Raw genomic sequence first — 8,560 nt, 5'->3', positions numbered from 1 at the left:
GATAATAGTGACACCTTGCTTCCGCAGGAGCACCATCATATCCGCCATTACCTTGGTGAAATTGGTAATGACAATCCCGTACCGCAATTCTGAGGTACGCCTGATGAGGTGGATAAATGGGGACACAAAGGTATGCATCCCTTATGTCCCGATTCATTTCAGGCTTGCAATGACCGCTCTTAGCGATTCCATCTTGAACCTGAACCGTTTCAGGTATATGTTCAGGGATTTTAATACAATATGGGTCTAACCGAACCGTCTGGTTTCGGGATTATAACATGGTCGAATAATAACACCCTCTTGTTGAAGGAGGGGACCCTTGACCACCACCTGTTGAAGATACAATTTACGAATTGCAGTTAACACTGGCTCCCTCTCTTGGGGGGAAGCCCGCCGGGTCCTCGGTGAGGGGGCATCTTCTCACAGTCCAGCCTGTATCCCTGCGATACAATTTCTATTGCCCAGGGATCTAACAGGGAGTGAACCCACTTGTGGCTGAACTTACGAAGGCGTGTCCCCACCGGGCCTAGCTCCGCCTGTGGAGCCCCAGCGACATGCGGTGGATTTTTGTAGAGGCCGGGGAGGACTTCTGTTCCTGGGGACTAGCTGTGTTGTACAGCTTCTTTCCTCTGCCCCCGGCTCTGACAAGAAAGGACGCACCTCCGACTTTCTTGTTTCTTTATTCGAAAAGCTGCATTTAATAATGTCGTGCTTTCCTAGGCTGTGCAGGAATATAAGGCAAAATATCAGAATTACCAGCTATAGCTGTGGAGACCAGGCCCGAGAACCTTTCTCCACACAATCCTCAGCCTTCCATATGCCTCTTAAGTCGGCATCATCTGTCCAATGTATATTCTACAGGACACGTCAAGCAGAAATCGACATAGATTTTTTCTCTAGGACCCAGTATACTCATGTCCCTTTGGGCATGCTTCATAATTATATATCTATCACTTAAGACAGCATCTTAAAATATTTATATGCATACTAGGGTCTCAATCTCTGCTGATAAGGTACCTGTCCACGCTGCCACAGCGCTATAAACCCATGCCGACACAATCGCCGGTCTGGGTAGTATACTAGAATGTGCACACTATCTGCAGGATCCCTGAGAATAGCTAGTGCAAACAGGACACCCAAGGGGAAGATTCTCAACACATCCTGGCCCTAGTGGGGAAAGGATACAGCCTGAGAATTCTCTTGTGGGAAGCTGCCGTCTCTTGGCCCTCATTCCGAGTTGATCGCTCGCAAGGCGAATTTAGCAGAGTTGCTCACGCTAAGCCTACGCCTACTGGGAGTGTATCTTAGCTTCTTAAAATTGCGACCGATGTATTCGCAATATTGCGATTACAAACTACTTAGCAGTTTCAGAGTAGCTTCAGACTTACTCGCCATCTGCGATCAGTTCAGTGCTTGTCGTTCCTGGTTTGACGTCATAAACACACCCAGCGTTCGCCCAGACACTCCCCCGTTTCTCAAGCCACTCCTGCGTTTTTTCCGGAAACGGTAGCGTTTTTATCCACACGCCCCTAAAACGCCGTGTTTCCGCCCAGTAACACCCATTTCCTGTCAATCACACTACGATCGCCGGAGCGAAGAAAAAGACGTGAGTAAAAATACTATCTTCATTGTAAAATTACTTGGCGCAGTCGCAGTGCGAATATTGCGCATGCGTACTAAGCGGAATTTCACTGCGATGCGATGAAAATTACCGAGCGAACGACTCGGAATGAGGGCCCTTGTCTGGAGATTCCCGCTCTTTTTCCTCATGAGAGGAGGGAAATTTACCTCAGCATTCTTCCCCTTAACATGTGTACTCACGTGTCAGGGACAGATTGTCACAACTGAGGGCCTGAGCTGACGGAAGGCAGCCTCAGTTGTAGGGGCTGAGATGTACCGGAACCTGGGAGGTTGTATCAGACCCCTGGACATGTAAGTAACATGAAGAGAAACCGCCCGAAGGCGTGACCACGACAACTTGAGTAAAAGTCAATGATATTTATTTATGACAAACTCCATGCATCACAGTAGCAGTAAAAAGTAACATAAAAATCAGCAGAGAAATAATAATACAGTTCCTGGGTACTACAGGGTGGCAGGGGCCACAGAGCTCTGGTGGTATGAGACAGTTCTTATTATCTGCAAGTTGGAAAGTCCTTACCAGGCTCAACTGTAGCAATGAGGAAAGCCCAGGGTCGTACCAGCTGGTGTTCCAGGGAAAGCTGGACTGCTGTAGATAAAATGCTGCTGTGGGTACTGGTTAGAATCAGACAGGTGTTGGCACGGAGTGGATACTGGCTGGAACCAGTTAAATAATAAATAAAGCTTGAGAGCGATGCAATGTAGATGAAATGTAGAATTTGAGAGCGGAGAAATAATAATACCGGTGGAGAGTGGTAAACTGCAGAAAGGACACCGGCCCTTTAAGAGAAGCTGTACACTGCTGGAAGCTGAGCTGGAAGCAGGTGATGTTGTAGCTGGAAACAGGTGAGTCCAGTATGGATCGGAGAGTCAGGCTACACCGCAGATGGAATGCTGGTGCGGGTCTCTATAGCAGAAGTCTGGAGACAGGAGCTGGAACCTGGAAGACATTCACAGAAGAGAGACAAACTGGAACTAGGTTTGACAACCAAAGCACTGACGCCTTCCTTGCTCAGGCACAGCATATTTATACCTGCAGCAAGGAAGGGGTTGTCTAGGCAATTATGCAAATTAATAATACTGACAACGGATTGGTAGGAATGATCAGCTGACAGAATCCAAGATGGCTGCGCCCATGCAGACACTTGGAGGGAAGTTTGGATTGTAATCCATGTGGTCTGGAAAACAGTAATGGCGGCGCCGGCCACCGGAGACAGGAGACGCCAGGCTGACAGATGCACATCCAACCACGCGGACACAGCGGAGGCCGCGGCTGACGTAATCGCCACTCTGAATGCAGAAGCTCAGGGACGGCGGCGGAGGCCGCGGGAGACGCCATGCCAGATGTATAAGGCGTTACTGTGACTGCGTCCAGAGAGACAGGCGAGGATGCGGGAATGTGCACATCAGGATGACAGATGGGATCCGGTCCTGGAGCGCTGAGCCAGCCTTAGGAGGCATCTGATAGGTAAGAAATGGCGTCCAGATACCCGGATCGTGACAGCACCCCCCCCTTTAGGAGTGGCCCCAGGACACTTCTTTGGCTTTTGAGGAAACTTGGAATGGAATCTCCGGACCAAGGCAGGAGCATGGACATCAGAAGCATTGGTCCATGAACGTTCCTCAGGGCCATAACCCTTCCAGTCAATAAGATACTGAAGTTGACCGTAACGGTGACGTGAGTCCAGGATCTTGGCTACTTCATACTCAACGCCTCGTTGAGTTTGGACTTTCGGAGTTGGAGGAAGTGAGGAATGAAACCGATTCAAGATTAGCGGTTTCAACAGGGAAACATGGAATGTCCTGGGTATCTTTAAGAAGGGAGGCAACTGGAGTCTGTAAGCAACAGGATTGATGACTTGATCAATTTTAAAAGGACCGATGTAGCGAGGTGCAAACTTCATACTGGGAACTCTTAACCTCAAATTCTTCGTGGATAACCATACCCGATCACCCACCTTGAGAGCAGGAACTGCTCGACGCTTCTTATCCGCAAACTTCTTGTACCTGAACGATGCCTTGAGCAGAGCTGATCGTACGCTCTTCCAGATATTGGCAAACTGATGCAAGGTGATATCCACTGCGGGAACAGAAGTTGCTGGAAGCGGTTGGAACTCAGGGACTTTAGGGTGGAATCCAAAGTTGGTGAAGAATGGTGTTGAAGAAGATGAAGAATGATACTGGTTGTTATGACAGAACTCGGCCCAGGGAAGTAATTGAACCCAGTCATCTTGAGAGGAGGACACATAGATGCGGAGGAAGGACTCCAAGTCCTGATTCACCCTCTCAGTTTGACCATTGGTCTGAGGATGGTAAGCCGTGGAAAACTTTAGCTTGACTTGGAGGGCTTGACATAAACTTCACCAGAATTTGGCTGTGAATTGAACTCCTCGATCTGAGATAATTTCTTCTGGAAGACCGTGGAGTCGAAAGATCTCTTGTATGAATACTTGAGCCAACTTGGAAGCTGACGGAAGACCGGTGAGAGGAATGAAGTGTGCCATCTTGGTGAACCGGTCAACTACCACCCAGATGGTATTAAACTTGTTGCACATGGGCAAATCTGTAATAAAATCCATCGACAAATGGGTCCATGGACGACGGGGAACAGATAGTGGAACCAGTTGCCCCGCAGGCGACTGGCGGGATACTTTATGTTGAGCACACTTTGGGCAAGATGCAATAAACTCCAAAACGTCCTTTTTCAGAGTTGGCCACCAATAGGACCTAGAGATAAACTCCAGGGTTTTTTGGATACCTGTATGTCCGGCAAAGTGGGAAGCATGGGCCCAATGCATGAGCTTCTTCCTTAGTGTCGGCTTCACAAAACTTTTCCCTGATGGGGGCGTAGAGTCCATCCCTACCGTGGAGAATGCCAACGGATTTATAATAGGATGCTTGTCTGAAGACTCTGACTCATTTTCTTGCTCCCATGAGCGGGAAAGGGCATCGGCCTTGCGATTCTGAGAGCCCGGACAGAACTGGAGTTTAAAGTCGAACCTGGAAAAGAAAAGTGCCCATCTGGCCTGACGAGGGTTGAGACATTGTGCGCCTTTCAGATATAGAAGGTTCTTGTGGTCTGTAAGGATGGTGATTGAATGAGAAGCTCCCTCCAACAGATATCTCCACTCCTCTAGAGCGAGCTTGATGGCTAGCAACTCCTGGTCGCCAATGGCATAGTTGCGCTCAGCTGGGGAGAACTTCCGTGAGAAGAAACTGCAAGGATGTAAATGGCCATCTTTAGCCCTCTGAGATAACACCGCTCCTACTCCAACGGAGGAGGCATCCACCTCTAGGATGAAAGGAGAGTCGATGTCAGGCTGTTTCAGGACAGGCGCAGAGATGAACCTCTGTTTTAAAAGATGAAAAGCTTGCATGGCTTCTTCAGACCACTTGGACGGGTTAGCACCCTTCTTGGTGAAAGCAGTAATAGGCGCCACAATGGTGGAAAAGTCTCGTATAAACTTTCGGTAATAATTGGCGAACCCCAAGAACCTCTGGACCCCTTTGAGGGTTAAGGGTACCGGCCAATTCTGGATTGCTTGTAGTTTCTCAGGTTCCATCTCTAGTCCGGAACCGGACACAATGTACCCTAGAAACGGAATGGACTTGACTTCAAAGACGCATTTCTCTAATTTGCAATAGAGATGATTGACACGGAGACGGGACAGAACCTCCTTTACCCAAAAACGATGTTCCTCTAAATTGTTGGCAAAAATGAGGATATCATCTAGATAGACCACGACATGACGGTATAGAATGTCTCTGAAGATCTCATTGATGAAATGCTGGAAGACAGCTGGAGCATTGCTCAATCCGAAGGGCATGACGAGGTACTCATAATGTCCGTCACGGGTGTTAAATGCGGTCTTCCACTCGTCACCCTCACGGATCCGGATGAGATTGTATGCACCTCTCAAGTCCAGCTTTGTAAAGATGGTAGCTCCGCTAACTCTGTCAAAGAGCTCAGTAATCAGGGGTAAAGGATAGCGGTTCTTGATGGTAATGTCGTTCAAACCTCTGTAGTCGATGCACGGCCGCAGACCACCATCTTTCTTTTTTACAAAAAAGAAGCCTGCGCCGGCTGGAGAAGAAGAAGGTCGAATGAACCCCTTTGCTAGGTTCTCTTTAATGTATTCCTCCATAGAATGCGTCTCGGGCAGAGACAACGGATAAGTTCGGCCTCGAGGTGGAACCTTCCCTGGAACGAGATCAATCGGGCAGTCCCATTCTCTATGAGGAGGAAGGATATCAGCAGAAGCTTTACTGAACACATCCGTGAAATCTTGATATGGAGGAGGTGGAACATCAGACGACCTGGGGGAGGAAGAACAGACAGGCAACACTTTAAACAAACATGTCTCAGCACAGGAGGGACCCCATGCCAGGATTTGCGTAGTCGTCCAATCAATTGTAGGATTGTGAAGACGGAGCCATGGAAGGCCCAGGACCACAGGATGTGTGGCTCTTGGAATCACTAACAGTGAAATAAGTTCGGAATGAAGAACTCCCACTCTCAGACGAACTGGTAGAGTCATTAGAGCAATAACTGTATAAAAAATTTTACTGCCATCCACGGCAGTTAAGGAAAAGGAGGAAGGAAGTCTCTCGGTGGGTAGGGACCACCGTTTAACATAGGCTTCGGTAATAAAGTTCCCAGCTGCTCCGGAATCCAGGAGGGCAATGACGTTTTGATAACGTTGAGCAACTTGAAGCGAGACTGGGAGATTACAATCTTGAGGAGATGGAGAGGAGATCATTACTCCTAGCCGGCCCTCTCCTTGGCGAGCTAGGATTTGGAGTTTTCCCGGATGTTTGGGACAGGCATTAATAGTGTGAGACGGAGCTGCACAATACAGACAGAGAGACTCAGAGAGACGTCTTCGGCGCTCAGCAGGAGTTAAACGGGAACGGCCAATTTGCATGGGCTCATCTTTAGTTGGTGACAGTTGGCGAGGAGGAGGAGCAGAAGATTTTGGAGCAGATGATCTTCCACGCTCAGTTGCTCTCTCTCTGAAACGTAAATCAACTTTCGTGCAGAGTGAGATTAGCTCATCCAACTTAGAGGGCAAGTCTCTGGTAGCTAACTCATCTTTAATACGCTCAGATAAGCCATGCCAGAATGCAGCATACAGGGCCTCGTCGTTCCATGCCAGTTCGGATGCCAGGATCTGGAACTGTATAAGATATTGTCCTACAGTACGTGATCCCTGGCGTAAACGGAGAATCTCAGACTAAGCTGAAGTTACCCGGCCTGGCTCGTCGAAGATGCGCCTGAATGTTGACACGAATGCAGTGTAGGAAGATAGCAGGGTGTCGGACCTCTCCCATAACGGTGATGCCCAATCAAGGGCTGAGCCACTGAGAAGAGAGATAATGTAGGCAATTTTTGTACGGTCACTGGGGAAATTGCCAGGTTGTAGCTCAAACTGAATCTCACACTGGTTGAGAAATCCCCTGCAGAATCTTGGAGATCCGTCAAATTTTGCTGGCGTTGGAAGATGAAGACGTGGAGCAGAAATGGGTAAGGTGGGTGGGGTTATAGTTGGAGTCACTGTGGTTGACGCCCCAGATGCGCCTGATCCACGGAGAGTTGTCTGAATCCCATCCAGCCGAGTAGAGAGATCCTGGAGACAGCGGATGATGTGGCCCTGTGCAGCCTCCTGATGTTCAAGTCGGGCTGCCAGTTCTTGCATCGGCCTGGCCGCTTGATCCTGGTCTCCGGCTGGATTCATTTGGTCAGTGCTTACTGTCACAACTGAGGGCCTGAGCTGACGGAAGGCAGCCTCAGTTGTAGGGGCTGAGATGTACCGGAACCTGGGAGGTTGTATCAGACCCCTGGACATGTAAGTAACATGAAGAGAAACCGCCCGAAGGCGTGACCACGACAACTTGAGTAAAAGTCAATGATATTTATTTATGACAAACTCCATGCATCACAGTAGCAGTAAAAAGTAACATAAAAATCAGCAGAGAAATAATAATACAGTTCCTGGGTACTACAGGGTGGCAGGGGCCACAGAGCTCTGGTGGTATGAGACAGTTCTTATTATCTGCAAGTTGGAAAGTCCTTACCAGGCTCAACTGTAGCAATGAGGAAAGCCCAGGGTCGTACCAGCTGGTGTTCCAGGGAAAGCTGGACTGCTGTAGATAAAATGCTGCTGTGGGTACTGGTTAGAACCAGACAGGTGTTGGCACGGAGTGGATACTGGCTGGAACCAGTTAAATAATAAATAAAGCTTGAGAGCGATGCAATGTAGATGAAATGTAGAATTTGAGAGCGGAGAAATAATAATACCGGTGGAGAGTGGTAAACTGCAGAAAGGACACCGGCCCTTTAAGAGAAGCTGTACACTGCTGGAAGCTGAGCTGGAAGCAGGTGATGTTGTAGCTGGAAACAGGTGAGTCCAGTATGGATCGGAGAGTCAGGCTACACCGCAGATGGAATGCTGGTGCGGGTCTCTATAGCAGAAGTCTGGAGACAGGAGCTGGAACCTGGAAGACATTCACAGAAGAGAGACAAACTGGAACTAGGTTTGACAACCAAAGCACTGACGCCTTCCTTGCTCAGGCACAGCATATTTATACCTGCAGCAAGGAAGGGGTTGGCTAGGCAATTATGCAAATTAATAATACTGACAACGGATTGGTAGGAATGATCAGCTGACAGAATCCAAGATGGCTGCGCCCATGCAGACACTTGGAGGGAAGTTTGGATTGTAATCCATGTGGTCTGGAAAACAGTAATGGCGGCGCCGGCCACCGGAGACAGGAGACGCCAGGCTGACAGATGCACATCCAACCACGCGGACACAGCGGAGGCCGCGGCTGACGTAATCGCCACTCTGAATGCAGAAGCTCAGGGACGGCGGCGGAGGCCGCGGGAGACGCCATGCCAGATGTATAAGGCGTTACTGTG

The sequence above is a fragment of the Pseudophryne corroboree genome, chromosome 11 (genome assembly GCF_028390025.1).
Source record: "Pseudophryne corroboree isolate aPseCor3 chromosome 11, aPseCor3.hap2, whole genome shotgun sequence".
NCBI lineage: Eukaryota > Metazoa > Chordata > Amphibia > Anura > Myobatrachidae > Pseudophryne > Pseudophryne corroboree.
Note: the sequence above shows the minus strand (reverse complement) of the source record.